The sequence below is a fragment of the Schistocerca nitens genome, chromosome 5 (assembly GCF_023898315.1).
Source record: "Schistocerca nitens isolate TAMUIC-IGC-003100 chromosome 5, iqSchNite1.1, whole genome shotgun sequence".
Lineage (NCBI taxonomy): Eukaryota > Metazoa > Arthropoda > Insecta > Orthoptera > Acrididae > Schistocerca > Schistocerca nitens.
In genome coordinates, this window is record NC_064618.1 from 635,496,703 (window position 1) to 635,513,388 (window position 16,686).

Genomic DNA, 16,686 nt, shown 5'->3' on the forward strand with positions numbered 1-16,686 from the left:
TTTCAGTTAAAACATCTAGCTACTGCCGAGAAAATCCGATATGTCAGAGTTGATTGTGCTTCGATGACAATCCAGTTAGGTTCTGGGTTCGAATCCCCGTCCAACACAAAGCTTTACCTCACGGCATTTCCAGTAAGTTACTTGTGAAGAAGCAATATTTAACATCTCTCGTAGTTCGTTAACAAGGACAATAGATGCTGGGTAGGAATTCGCGTCCGTTAAAAATGTTTACGTTATGTAATTTAAAGTTGATACTTGCTAACTGATACTGTCTAAAATCGAGGTATATCACTCTCTGTATGCCTAGTCAGGAATGACTGTTAGTTTCCGTCAGTCACGAAGTCTTTGCTTAGTCTGCATGGCGTGGGTTTGAATCCATATGCAGAACGAGACGGTTCGTCGTGTCATTTGAAGTTCATACATATTCTCAACTAGCTGCTCGTGAATAACTTAAATTTTTAATGTCATTTTACGTTACATAATAAGTACGGTATGTTACTTTGAAGAGGAAATCATGAATACGATGAACTTACTATGTGAATTACCGATCTGGCGTAATAGTGACAGCGGTAACATTTCAGGTATGTCACTTATTGTAATAAATGTGAGCTTTCAAGCCTTAAGGACCGTCTTATCTGTGATAAGAGGTTCCCTGATATTTGTAGTACCTTGATATTACTTTAAATCTTGAGTTATTGCGATACAGAGCAGTGTTTTCTAGTGGTGACTTGTTGGAACCATTTTCAATAGTCAAACGACTGTACTGAGGAGCGATTAGAGGACCTGCTAGACAGCTGCGGTATGTGGGTTGCATTCGAATCAGGCGAAATGCAATTCAGGTCGTTCGGATACTTTTGAGCACGACTGTACATTAGTATGTTCTGCAGAAATGTTTAGCATTTGAACCATGCCGCTCCACGGGTTCATGGTCAACACTGATATCGCTTCGCAACGCCATCTACCGCAAAAATGTTCCTGTGGCTCTCATTGTCGCTACAAACCAAAGGTAATGGATCATTGTGACTTGAGCAGACGTGCAGGATGCCTCGCAGACGTAAGCGCGAACCGTACCGTCAAATCTGTAAGCTTGAAAGAGGGCGCATTATTGATATGAAAGAATGTGATGCATCCATCCGGGAAATTGCTGCTCGTGTGGGACACAGTGTTTCGGCAGTGCTACGGGTGTGTGCAGAATGGTTCACGAAAGGCCGTAGAGCACGACGAGATGGGTCAGGTCGCACCACACAGACCACCCCGCGAGATAATCGACTCCCCATCAAAATAGCATTGCAGAACAGATGTACGTCCTCCTCGGTTCTGGCGCAGCAGTGAAACACTGTAACACATCGTTCACTATAGGGGTGACAGTCCGTCGCCTGCAGTCCCTGCAGAAAGTGTCATCACTTCTGTCCCTATGCTGTTCATTTTTGGAACCCAACCTACGACCAGCTTAGAGACAGAAGTGATGACGCCTTCTGCAGGACCTGACCATCATTTTGCAGGACAATGCTCAAGCACGTACAGTACAAGCTGTTACTGATTTGTTTGACTGATGGGGCTGCTAAGTGCCATACCACCTACTGCACTCCCCTGACTTAAGCCCTCGTGAGTTCGACTCGATTTCCAAACTGAAGGAAACACTTCACGGCATTCACTTCAGAACTGCTACAAATTCGTCGGGCAATATGCCGCGCCGCTCGAACTGTCAACACAACTGGCACTGCTAAGAGTATCCTACATCCTGGCAACGGGTTATACACAATGCTGGTGACTACTTTGAAGGTCAGTAACACGTCTGAGGAGACACGTATCTATTTTGTACGAGCTGTAAATAAATAGTTACCACTATTAAAGTTCCAACCCTCGTACATATTTTTGCAAGTAAATGCAATGGTATATATTAATACTGTCTGCAAAATTTGTTGCAAATAAAGTCAGTAGTAAAGGAGTGATAAAATAAAAGGCCACGCTTAAGGAATCAGTTTTACTGCTGTAACAGCAAAAATGTAAAATTGGTTGCAAGCCACTAAGTGCTCTCATTCTCAAGTAGTGGATGGATTAAGTGTGGCTATTTGGGCGTCGTGAGCTACGCTCCTTTTTCACCCCCCCCCCACCCAATCCCTTTGAGAGGTAGATGGTTCTTAACCCACAGTGGTTCTCTCCAGGCAGTAAGTGATATGTATACCAAGGTTGGTTGAAACGTTTTAGTTTTTTAGGAGGAGAAAGTGGACACACATACATAGATAAATTCGTTTTCAGAAGATGCGATTAAAAATTTTCCGCTTGAGGGCATTGCTGCAGCGTATATGCAACGTAGCGTGACCCTGATGCGGTTATATAAGCACCGACAAGTAGGCAGGAGATTAGTGTGTCATTCGCCTCTTTCTGACGTACGTGCGGTAAATGGGGAAACGTGAATTATGGTGAAGTTATTACTAAATCTATCCATACAGGAGCAACATGCGGTCATTCTTTTCATGGCTGCCAAAGGACAAATATCGGTAGATATCTATCGGAGAATGAAGAATGTGTATGAGGCAGCATGCCTGTCGAAAACCACCGTTGTGAAATGGTGCAACAAGATCCGTGAGGGTCGCACTTACACACAACGCAGAAGTTACGCAACTCTTGTGGGAGACAATCGAGCCCTCGCCCTTTAGTCCTATAGCCGGTGCTTTTATCACGCCCTCGATCCCTTAAAAAAGTCTTCAAGGGTAGACGATTCCTGTCGGAGGAGGATGTGGTATAGGCCGTTACGGACATCTTCAATATGTTGCAACGCGTCCTTTGGGTGATTGCCTCATTGTTCATTGCGGTTTTGCCTGATCGACGTACCGATTCTGCATTATGCGGTCTTCGAACGGAATTGTTTTGATCATCCCTTATATAATATCATCGCCCTCTTCTTCTTCGTTCCTTTCCTCCTAGGCTGAAGGCTGTTTCCTTCAGTACCCTCCGTCTACCCTGAGGTTCTCGTTCCATCTTTTCCTTGGACGGCCAATATTTCTTTCACCAGTTGGTAATTTATTTCTTAAGATTTTCACAACCTTCTGTTTATCCATCCTGTCTATGTCTTCGTTCCGTTCATGCTTTTTCTTAGGTGCCCACTCTTTAATGGAATCCATTTTATATCCTTTTCTAATGCTTTCAATTCTCTCTCTGTATCTCGCAGTGTTTTCCCTGTAGTCCTTCGCAGAATTTTCACTTCTAGGGTTTCAAAAATGGTTCAGATGGCTCTGAACACTATGGGGCTTAAAATCTGAGGTCATCAGTGTCCTAGAACTTAGAACTACTTAAATCTAACTAACTTAACGACATCACACACATCCATGCCCGAGGCAGGATTCGAACCTACGACCGTAGCGGTCGCGCGGTTACAGAATGTAGCGCCTAGAATCCAGGGTTTCCAAAAGTCTTTTTGTTTTTGATGTTTCCGGTCTTGTCTCAGCTGTGTGTGTCATAAGTGGTCTTATTATTGTTTTGTATATTCTTGCCTTTTCATCTTTGCCTACACGCTTGTTATGCAGTATGTATGGACTAAATAATAATAAATTAATGCAGCAGTAAAATAAGGGTCAAAAAAAGCAAGAATAACACAACTTGATACACCAGAAGGAAAAAAACTGCAGGTAGAAAATTCGTGACCGGACAGTTGGTCTGGCATAAAACCCATAGACACCGGAACAACTTGCTATGGCGAGAGGAAAATAGCCCGTTCTGAGAGAATGAAAGTAATACAGGCACAAAGTAAAGACAAAACAGAACTCTGAAAATTCCATATATTGTATATACCGTCGCCCATTAGGGCCCAAACGATGATAATAATAATAACAAATTAATACCATGTAACGTATTGTACCAATACTAGTGCGCTATTGCAGTCTCGCCGGTCATTTCCGGGTTTATGTTGCTATCAGCTTTTCTGTTTGAAACTTCCTGGCAGATTAAAACTGTTTGGCGGACCGAGACTCGAACTCGGGACCTTTACCTTCCGCGGGCAAGTGCTCTACCGACTGAACTACCCAAGCACGACTCACGCCCTGTCCTCACAGCTTCAATTCCGCCAGTACCTCGTCTCCAACCTGCTGTCAGCTGTGAGGACGGGGCGTGAGTCGTGCTTGGGTAGCTCAGTCGGTAGAGAACTTGTGCGCGAAAGGCAAAGGTCCCGAGTCCGAGTCTCAGTCCGGCACACAGTTTTAATTTGCCAGGAAGTTTCATATCAGCGGACACTCCGCTGTAGAGTGAAAATTTCATTCTAGCTTTTCTGTTTGTTTGCCTCGTCCCTGTCAAGAATCGCGTCCTGGACTTGGGCTCCTTGCTCAGTATTCAGCCTGTCCCGGTCTCCTAGAGTTCTCTCCACACAGGCGCCCTCCTTGCTGAGGCAGCCGAGGGTGAGGCAGGAGGATACGAGGACTGGTGGTAAGGTTTCAACTATCACGATGACAAAAATAAAATTACGTAACTAATTTTTGTTTGTTCACGGATAAACGCCTGCAGTGCTGGTACATACTGAAATCATCGCGCCACAGTACCGCAGTCCGCCGCTCGAGGAACCAGAACAAATTGGCGCACATCACTGATAAAATGGGTGATACACTGCGCCATGTCGGGTTGTTTCCCGTAGCGGCCTACTACGGTTCTTCGGTGCGAGCATATCAGTATGTACCGCCACTGTAGACTTTTAGCCACAAACAAACAAAAAATTAATTATGTAACTTTATTTTTACGAGCTAAAATGAGGAGTAAACTACAGGGAAAGATGGGTATTGTAGACTGTTACGCAAATCTTAAGGACGAAAATAACTTTCATATTTGATGTTTCACTGCTAAGTAACATAACTGGATGAAACTTGGAATATATATAGGAAGCATTGCTACAGTTAAGTGTCTCCTGCTTCCTAGTCGACGAATTACTGTTGAGATCATTCCAGATACAACATACAGTACAGAAGTTAACTGAAAGAAATACGCAACGAGACGAGCAGAAATGACTCTTTTACTGAAGTGCAGGGATTATACTGAAGTCACCCCGATTTACTATGGTCCCTTAGACATTGAAAAGGCAGGATACAGTTCTTAACAGGATGTGTGATCACCACAAACTGCATTGCATGCTCCGCAACGTGCACTCATACCACAAGGCTGGTAAGTATTTCTTGTGGTAGTGTAGTAGTGTATTCCATTCCTCAACCAGCGCGGTTGGAACTGCTGAACGATGCGATCGCGCATTGTAATCCATAAAAATGAATTAATGGATAATGTACCTGAAAGGAGTACACAGGGGAGGAGAACACTGTCACAAAATCGTTGACCAGTGAGTGTTCAAAGACTTGCGATAGTGTCAGAACACAGAGACTGGACCGACGAGTATGAGAGTAGACACAGTCTGAGTACTGACTCTGGACGTGCCCACATATGGCGGGCGGTGGCAACACGTAATGCTCACAACATCGGCCTTGAGGAGTACATTTATGACAATGTTCGTTTGAACCACACCATTGGATGACAGTGAATGGACGATGGGAAAACTGAGAAAGAATAGAATCTAATCGTTTGAGATGTACTGACGTAGACGGATGTTGAAAACTGAATGGACTCTTAAGGAATGAGGAGGTCCGTACAGGCTAAGTTAGGAAAGGAACATACGGAAAACACTGACAAGAAGAATAGACAGGATGATAGAACGTGAAATAACTTCCCTGGTACTAGAAGAAGACAGAGATTGGGATACATTCAGTAAATATTTTGGCGCAAGTGTTACTCTGAGATGAAGAGATTTGCATAGGAGAGAAAATCATAGCGAGCCGCATCAAACCAGTCAGGAGATTGATAATTTTTTTAAAAAATGAAATTTTATGACTCGCACCATTACGTCAAGGATGACGCGTCCTGGATACGTGTGGGACCTGAGGTGCAGAGCGTATGCGCCGACAGCCCTGCGTATTTCGCGACCCTATTCTGACCCCGGGGAGCTGCACATTTCACTTACGGGGTAGGGAGCGGGGCCGGCTGCGCGGCTTGTCAACAAAATTCTCGCGCCGAGAGGAGGCACAAACTGGCGCAGGTCGTGTCGCGTATTGACCATTATTCTTCATTATCTGGTGTTCTACTTAGTGTTTTGTGTATGCCCTGAGTACTGGGCACGTAATTTTTGCTGCTTTTGGATGAAAATTTCATCATTATATTGTATTTATTTGGTTTGGGAAGTAGACACCATTACTTAGTGTTTTGTGTATGCCCTGAGTACTGGGCACGTAATTTTTGCTTCTTTTGGATGAAAATTTCATCATTATATTGTATTTATTTAGTTTGGGAAGTAGACACCATTACGACAGCTACACTACTGGCCATTGAAATTACTACACAAAGAAGAAATGCAGATGATAAACGGGTATTCATTGGACAAATATATTATACTAGAACTGACATGTGATTACATTTTCACGCAATTTGGGTACATAGAGCCTGAGAAATCAGTACCCAGAACAACCACCTCCGGCCGTAATAACGGCCTTGATACGCCTGAGCATTGAGTCAAACAGAGCTTGGATGGCATGTACAGGTACAGCTGCCCATGCAGCTTCAACACGATACCACAGTTCCTCAAGAGTTGTGACTGGCGTATTGTGACGAGCCAGTTGCTCGGCCACCATTGACCAGATGTTTTCAATTGGTGAGAGATCTGGAGAATGTGCTGGCCAGGGCAGCAGTCGAACATTTTCTGTATCCAGAAAGGCCCGTACAGGACCTGCAACATGCGGTCGTGCATTATCCTGCTGAAATGTAGGGTTTCGCAGGGATCGAATGAAGGGTAGAGCCACGGGTCGTAACACATCTGAAATGTCACGTCCACTGTTCAAAGCGCCGTCAATGCGAACAAGAGGTGAACGAGACGTGTAACCAATGGCACCCCATACCACCTCGCCGGGTGATACGCCAGTATGGCGATGACGAATACACGCTTCCAATGTGCGTTCACCGCGATGTCGCCAAACACGGATGCGACCATCATGATGCTGTAAACAGAACCTGGATTCATCCGAAAAAATGACGTTTTGCCATTCGTGCACCCAGGTTCGTCGTTGAATACACCATCGCAGGCGCTCCTGTCTGTGATGCAGCGTCAAGGGTAACCGTAGCCATGGTCTCCGAGCTGATAGTCCATGCTGCTGCGAACGTCGTCGAACTGTTCGTGCAGATGGTTGTTGTCTTACAAACGTCCGCATCTGTTGACTCAGGGATCGAGACCTGGCTGCACGATCCGTTACAGCCATGCTAGTGATACGAGGCCGTTGGGACCCAGCACGGCGATCAGTATTACCCTCCTGAACTCACCGATTCCATATTCTGCTAACAGTCATTGGATCTCGACCAACACCAGCAGCAATGTCGCGATACGATAAACCGCATCTACATCTACATCTACATGATTACTCTGCAATTCACATTTAAGTGCTTGGCAGAGGGTTCATCGCAATCGCGATAGGCTACAATCCGACCTTTATCAAAGTCGGAAACGTGTTGGTACGCATTTCTCCTCCTTACATGAGACATCACAACAACGTTTCACCAGGCAACGCTCGTCAACTGCTGTTTGTGTATGAGAAAACGGTTGGAAACTTTCCTCATGTCAGCACGTGATAGGTGTCGCCATCGGCGCCAACCTTGTGTGAATGCTCTGAAAAGCTAATCATTTGCCTATCACAGCATCTTCTTCCTGTCGGTTAAATGTCGCGTCTGTAGCACGTCATCTTCGTGGTGTAGCAATTTTAATGGCCAGTAGTGTATAATTTGACACATCTCTTACAAGACTTTTTCGTGTTGTATGGTACATACGTTATTATACGTACACCAGTTAGGAAAGATGTACAACATTTTATTAAATGATAATAATTAAATGCATTCACATCACTCTTCCAAATATTAAAAGAGAAAGGCATACAATTGCAAACACTTGCAATTATCAACAGACACTGACAGGCAGAAAGTCCTAGATTAAATTTGTGAGAGAAATTACAGATCCTTTCGATATCAACACTGGAGTAAGACAAGGATATGAGCTACCTCCATTAATTCTCAACTGTGATCCTGAGAAAGTGAAGCAAGGATGACGCAAACAGAAATCAGTAGTCAACGTAGATCATCCAGTCACTTTGGGCAGTGGCAAGTTACCTACAGATAGCCCAGCATTTGCAGATCATTTAGCAGTCTCAACTCGAAACATTTCATCAACCCAAAATCAGATAGGATTCTTCAGAGAAACTACGGAACAAGTCGGTCTCCAGATATCTTTTGAAAAGGCCGAATATATGACCTGCAACAAACAAGTATCCAAAGTCATCGAAGCGAAATGTGGCAAAATTAAGAGAGTTCAAAATTTAAATACCTTGGTGAAACCATTCAGGAAAATGGAATTGAAAACAGAAAGACACATAAAACTAAAGACATTACAATAAAGTAATTAAAGCAGAATGCGTCAATGCATTAGAACGGCTAATATTTAACAGGAAAGCACATATTGAAAACGTTGAGAAAAAGGAACATAAAATCATAAGAAAAATTCCAGATCCAAAACTTGTAGACGAATAATTTACCCACCCATAGGCGAATACGAAATCAAACAATACAAAAATACCCACAGTTATAATTAAAAATTTCTGGTGAAGATGTTATGCATATATTAAAAGAATGAACCTAAAAAGACGTACAAAACAAATAGTTTACGCCGTTGACAATAGCAGCCGGCCGCTGTGACCGAGCGGTTCTAGGCGCTTCAGTCCGAAACCGCGCTGCTGCTACGGTTGCATGTTCGAATCCTGCCTCGGGCATGGATGTGTGATGTCCTTAGGTTTAATTAGTTCTAAGTCTAAGGGGACTGATGACCTCCGATGTTAAGTTCAAATGGTTCAAATGGCTCTGAGCACTATGGGACTCAACTGCTGTGGTTATCAGTCCCCTAGAACTTAGAACTACTTAAACCTAACTAACCTAAGGACATCACACACATCCATGGCCGAGGCAGGATTCGAACCTGCGACCGTAGCAGTCGCACGGTTCCGGACTGCGCGCCTAGAACCGCGAGACCACCGCGGCCGGCTCCGAAGTTAAGTCCCATAGCGCCTATAGACATTTGAACCATTTTTTGACAATAGCAGTAAAGCGAAAACCGTTACGACGAAATGGATGAGTGCAGAGAAATAGAGAACCAAAACCGGCCTGAAACTGTCAGGAATCAAGACGCCCAAAACCACGAAATTTTAATGTTCAAATTCACAATTAGCAAGCCGACCACAGTAAAAACAAAACAAGAAGAGTCGTGTAACATAGTCTGAAGACGGAAAGGAAGTCCTCAGGAAGAGAATAAAAGAAATATGGGCACGAAGGAAGGCAAATTCCCACCTCTAAATACTTTGTGGAGCCCTAAAGAGCGTATGCACAAATAAATAAATATACACACAATAAAACCACAATGTTTTGATATCTTGATGCCTGAGGCTTTAAAATAGTTTCCTATGACGCACTAGATACATAGATTGTCTGTATAAGGTGCATTTCAAAAAATTAAATAAATAAAATGAAAACCGCTGATCGGAGCGTAATGACACTGGCTACCGAAGAAGGCTCTTATAAGAGCGCTGATATCCCATACTCGCCACTATAGGGATATGGACGCACATTCACGTGACGATGGAGGGAGCACGTGCACGCGTTGTCCGTCCACTGCACTCAGTCGTGCTGAAGGCAGTGAACTGGAAGATTAAAAAGAAGTGTAAATGACTGAGTGCGCTTCCCTCCTGCTGAAGGAGCGCGAGCAACGGAAATTCATCAAAGAATGGCACAAATATACGGAGAGCACTGCAAGACGTTGCAGGGATCAAGACGGATCACAAGCGGTTCAAGGAAGGACGGATGTCGTTGGCCGAAGGTGCACTATCTAGAACGCCACACCACGTTACCAATACCATTGTCCAGCAGGTGGATGGCTTCATTGAAGACCGCCTAATTATGGAGGTAGCCACTGCCCAAGAGGTCGAATTGACAGTCGTAATTGCAACGGATGTGCAATCCACTCCGTACTGTTGTACCATTATTCGATGCGTATCCGTTCCCCACACTCTTTTCGCTGTAACGAAACGCACTAGACCACTTTGTTCTTCTTTTGAAGCGCCCATTTCTCAACACTACTGAGTGCAGCGCATGGTAGTCGCGTGCACGAACTCACTCTGTCGTCGTCATCTAGAGGTGAATTTGTGGCTTCAGCGATCTTATAGGGACCACATCCTCTTCCGTAGGCAATGACAGTTCAACCCCTTCATCGGTTATTATTTTACAGTCTCCAACTCATTTCCTTTTTAAGGCATTCCATACATAACACAGCTGTAAAAGAGGCAAGTAACGAAATTTTAAACAGGTTTAGTTCCACCTATGATTTTGCTAACGATATTCGACATTCAGAGTATTGGAGTGATTTGAATCGAATTGTCCATCACTGTCATGCCCGCACATGGGGCCGGCCGGGGTGGCCGAGCGGTTCTAGGAGCTACAGTCTGGAACCGCGCGACCGCTACGTTCGCAGGTTCGAATCCTGCCTCAGGCATGGATGTGTGTGATGTCATTAGGTTAGTTAGGTTTAATTAGTTCTAAGTTCTAGGGGACTGATGACCTCAGAAGTTAAGTCCCATAGTGCTCAGAGCCATTTGAACCATTTTAACCGCACATGGAGCTCTAAGGCTGTTTTGTAGAGATGACTGGGATAGCGTCTACACTATCTGATCAAAAGTGTCTCGACACCCCTACGTACAGCAGAACTGAGAATTACACGTCACGAGAGGCGGACTCGCCAATATAAATGAGATCGAAAAGTATTGTGTTGTCAGCATAGAAGGAGGAACAGCAGAATGGGTCGGCCAGGAGAGAACTGTCACTTCCAACGTGGACCAGTCATTGACTGCCAACTAACCAATAAATCGACCAGGGGCATTTCAAACCATTTAAAGCAGCCCAGGTTGACTATTGGTGATGTGATTGCGAAATAAGAACGCGAAGGCATATCCACAGCTCAACGAAGACCAGGCCGGCCTCATCTGGTGACGGACGGGGCAGCCGAGAATTGTGGAGCGTGGCTGTATAAAATACACACATCAAGAAAAAAAATACACATAAAAAAATGCACCACCGCAGTTCTCAGAACTCCTGAAGCTAGACGCTGACTGTGGATATTGTATCACAAAAACAGTCCCTTTGACTGTTCAGAGATGTCACTAAACCCGCCCAAAGATGTAAACAACCATTCATGGGCAGCACCTACCAGATGGAGGGGGTCCGACAAACGATCAGTTCCAGTCATTCCACCAGGAAGGAGGTACACGGCTCGTCTTGTCTGTAGTTCAGCCATGCCTAATCCGTCAGCACAGCGGGTCGATCGCGTCCGCATTGTTACTTTGTGCCAAAAAGGGCTCTCAACAAGGGAAGTGTCCAGGCGTCTCGGAGCGAACCAAAGTCATGTTGTTCAGACATGGAGGACATACAGAGAGACAGGAACCGTCGATGACAAGCCTCGCTCCGGCCGCCCAAGGGCTACTACTGCAGTGGATGACCGCTACCTACGGATTATGGCTCGGAGGAACACTGACAGCAATGCCACTATGATGAATAATGCTTTTCGTGCAGCCATGGGACGCCGTGTTACGACTACTCAAACTGTGCGCAATAGGCTGCATGATGCGCAACTTCACTCCTCACGTCTATCGCGAGGTCCATCTTTGGAACCATGACACCATGCAGCGTGGTACAGACGAGCCCAACAACATGCCGAATGGACTGCTCAGGATTCGCATCACGCCCTCTTCAACGATGAGTGTGGCATATGCCTTCAACCAGACAATCGTCGGAGACGTGGTTGGAGGCAATCTGGTCAGGCTGAACGCCTTAGACACACTGTCCAGTGAGTGTAGCGAGGTGGAGGTTCCCTGATGTTTTGGAGTGGCACTATGTGGGGCCGATGTACGCCGCTGGTGATTATGGAAGGCGCCGTAACGGCTGTACGATACCTCCGTGCCGTTCTCCGACCGATAGTGCAACCATATTGGCAGCATATTGGCGAGGCATTCGTCTTCATGGACGACAATTCGCGCCACCATAGTGCACATCCTGTTAATGACTTCCTTGATGAAACGACATCGCTCGACTAGAGTAGCCAGCATGTTGTCCAGACATGAACCCTATTGGACATGCCTGGGATAGATTGATAATGGCTGTTTATGGACGACGTGACCCACCAGCCACTCCGAGGGATCTACGCCGAATCGCTGTTAAGGAGTGGGACAATCTGGACCAACAGTGCCTTGATGAACTTGTGGATAATATGCCACGACGAATACAGGCATGCATCAATGCAAGAGGACGTGCTACTGGGTATTAGAAGTACTAGTGTGTACAGTACTCTGGACCACCGCGACTGAGGGTCTCGCTGTATGGTGGTACAACATGCAATGTGTTGTTTCCATGAGCAATAAAAATAGTGGAAATAATGTTTATGTTGATCTCTATTCCAATTTTCTGTACAGGTTCCGGAACTCTCGGAACCGAGGTGTTGCAAAACTTTTTTTGATGTGCGTAGTATGAAATCAGCGGAACGAATTACTCGTTGGTTCCAAAGTGCTACCAGTGGTTCGGCTAGTACGATGACTGTGCGTAGGGAGTTAAAAATAACTGAGCACATCGGTCGGGTACAACAAATAAGGGTCATACCAACAATTGACGTACCACATGAGCAGTAGTTGGCATGGCAGAATGCTTCAAATTTTCGAGTCTTTATGTTGATGAAAACTCGAACTGGAAAAAGCATATTACTGAACTTCTCAAAATATTAAATACAGCTATTTTTGATCTTCTTATAATTGCTGATCATGGAAACAAATATATCAACCTTGTGTCATATTTTACGTTTGTAATAAAATGAAACAGCTGCAGCCGTCGTTTTAATGTTATTTTATTATACTGCAACCAGTTTCGGGGACTCAGTACATCATCTTCAGGTCTTAACTAACGCTTCGGGGTTGAACTCCAGTCGTATACACGATCCCATCAGTGACCAATATCTGTCACCAGGCTTACGTAGAATGCTGTAAAAGCTATGTGGTAGCTGCAACTCTCATAACCGTAACGAAGGAGCTACGCCAGCTCAAGTGGGGGACATTCGCGCACCCACCCTATATAGGCCTGATCTCTCCCCATGCGATTATCACGCCTTCCGTTCCTTAAAGAAGACCTTGAAAGGCCGATGATTCCTGTCGGACGAAGATGTGTAGTGGACAGCTACGGAAGTCTTAAGGCAGCAGGACATGGAACGGGTGTCTTCAGCCTAATGTGTCGGTGGTATTATTGCCTCACTCAAAAATGTGTATGAATTTCTAAGGGACCAAACTGCTGAGGTCATCGGTCCCTAGTTTTACATACTACTTAAATTAACTTATGCTAAGCACAGCACCCACACCCATGCCCGAGGGAGGACTCGAATCTCCGGCGGGAGGGGCCGCGCGGCATTGCCTCACTGCTCACGACGACTTTGCCTGATTGGCATACCGATGCTGGACTGTACGCTCATCGAACGGACACTTTTTGATCACCTCTTATACAATGGTATCAGTAGAATTTTCGTTCAATATTATTCGATGACAAGTCTCTAAATTTACCCAACATTGTTTCGCGACCGCAAAGTCACCGCGCTTTCACAGATTCCCGTTTAAGATCTATGAATAAAAAAATGGCTCTGAGCACTATGGGACTCAACTGCTGAGGTCATAAGTCCCCTAGAGCTTAGAACTACTTAAACCTAACTAACCTAAGGACAACACACACATCCATGCCCGAGGCAGGATTCGAACCTGCGACCGTGGCGGTCGCGCGGTTCCAGACTGTAGCGCCACAACCGCTCGGCCACCAGCGGCCGGCGATCTATGAATATTTTCGTTGTACTTTCGTATGGGCTAAACCTACCTGCTACTATCCTAACAGCGCGCCTCCGATTTCGTTTGATCTCTCTTGTAGTGCGTAACTGATAAGGACTCCAACACTGTAGAAGTACTCTAGAACTGGTCGCACTATACGAATTCCTTTACAGATTCACTGCATTTTTCAGAGCCCTTTCAGAAAGATAACTTTTTCATTCGCCTTACCTATTACAGATCTCAGGTGTTCGTCATGTTTTATAGCGCTTCATCCCAGCCCCCCTAGATACTCACGAGCGGTGGCGTATTCCAGATGTTCACACCTAATCCTGTGACCGGCTACCGTTCGGCCCTTTCTCTTTCTTGCAATCATTATCAGGCATTTACCTATATTTAAAGAGAGCTTCTCTTTATTACACTAAGCTGAAGTCTTCTCCGGTCTTTCTGCATTTCCTTAATATCGTCCAGTGGCAACCTCGTCAGAGAACAGTGTAACGGTTTATGTATGTTGAGAGCATTACAAGTCTTATTACGTATCATACGCCACCTTCGTTTCTATTGAACAGGCCCCATCTAGTATAACTAACTGGTTTCTGGTAGTCAAAAACTCATGGAGCAAATCATATATCTGTGAAGACACGCCATATGATCGATTATTTATTACTCTACATTATGGTGCAGCATGAAACACATTTTTGGAATCTATGGAGGCGAATCTACCTGGTAGACGGCCTCCGCCATTTGCAAGATATTTATCGTAAAAAACGTCTTTTTTCCTATAGTATGAATACTGCCTAGTGTTTACTAGCTCCTGTCTCTTTCGTTACGATATCAGGTCCGGTCGTCTGTAAGGGGCACAGATTGGACTTTAACATCTTAACGCGTGGATCTGTATTCAAGCTATGTATGTCATGGGAGGAAAATGTCGACAGGCAAAATTTTTACAGTGACTGCAGTTTGTAAAAAACAAGCGTACACCGAGTAATGAATCAGGTAATGAGTAAGGTTTGTGCACTGTAAATACGTAAGTGATCGCTCTTATTTCTGTAACAGCCAACAGGCTGTACTTTTTCTCAGGTCACCACTTGTAACCTCCCCCTTACTTATCGACCTTAATGACAGTGAAAAATTAAACCGCGTGTACCTAATGGAAATTTGGGAAAAGCAATCGTCACCGAAGTTAATCTGTCGGTAAAGAGGGAGGAAAGGGTTACATCTAAATGAAAGGAAAAATGCAAATGAAACTGGTGAAAATTAATTTTAAAGTTAATGAAGAAAGTAAATGTGCGGTCGTTACGTTAGCAATTAACTGGCGTTAGTTAGATATTTGAGGTTTGGGAAAAATTACGGTCTCCAGTCCTATGGACAACTTCTATAATAACTGAAAAAGAAAGGTTAACGCTCAAATAATTAGCACTAAAAGCGTGGCAAGTGAAGGTTGACACGTGTTGTGTGAAAACTGAATGTTTGGCAGGCGTAATAAATTCCGCTACACTCTGACTTAATTTAGCAAAATAATTAATAAAACCGGAAAATTGAAAGTTAATTTAGTGACTGAAATTAATAGTGAACTTTGCTTCTGAAGCACTACGAAATTAAATTAAATAAGGTTAGTCTTGGGCTACCCCATCAATCATCTCAAAAGCTACTTGAATCAACGCAATTTAGAAATAAGAGATTTAACTTTGAACTTGAATTAAATGATTTTGAACAATTAACAATAATAAAATTTAGTACGTACCAAGCTGAGCTGCAGTCACAGGTAAGCTAAAATATGGTAACAAAACTCGCACTCTTAATTTGTGCTTGTGTAATCTAAATATTGTAGCAGCTATGAATACTTTAACTGAACTTTGAAATTAAAGCAGTGAAATGGAATGATATTACTTTAATGCTGGCGTCTGAATTTCAGCAACACTCGAGTTCATTTCGGAAAAGGAAGGGACCCTGCTTCGTAATGCAATTGGGACAATGAGCAACAAATGTTCATGTTACGTTGCTGTATTTTAGTGATTCAAATGGAACAGTTTGAATAGCTGAGGTCTGCCATACAGCTCTAAAACTTTACGTGCTTTCAGTCTTCCTTGTTGGTTGATTGAAGGTTTGAAGTTGTCGATCGAGGAGGTGGCGACAATCACTTATTGTCGACCGTAGCTGTTGCAGAAGCTGGATGTTGGCGCGCCTTCTTTTCGACACGGTCACCAGCTGAAACGGGCCTTGATGAGTGCCAGCTAATGTTTCCCGTCTGCGACACCGTGCCAGAAACTATCACAGCAAGTCGAGCACAATTACATGCTGCCAAACCCCGAAAGCGCGGCAACTCGCGGGAGCGTCACACAACACACCTGCTCCACCGCCCTACTCCAGCCAGACTCCGCTCTGCCCGCGCTCCACGCGGAAGAGCCAATCCTACCAAAGATCCTAAACACTTTGGTTCTCCACACGACCTATCGATGTAATCCTTCGATAGCATAGTTTTCCCTGGGCAAGACCCAGAGTAAAAATACAAATAGTATTTACAAAACAAACCAATTATTCCTCTGTGTTTGGGCAAAAGAAGCAAATTTTAACATGGCAACAAGAAAAATGTAGGTTTCACTCAAAATTCGCCACTAATGACGCTTCTCTGAAAGTTACAAATAGTTAACAAACTAGGCAAAATTAAATCGCAGCTTTTGTTGCGTTTTCAGCTTAGTTCTTTTTGGATACTAACCAAAGCAGAGGTAACAGTAGATAT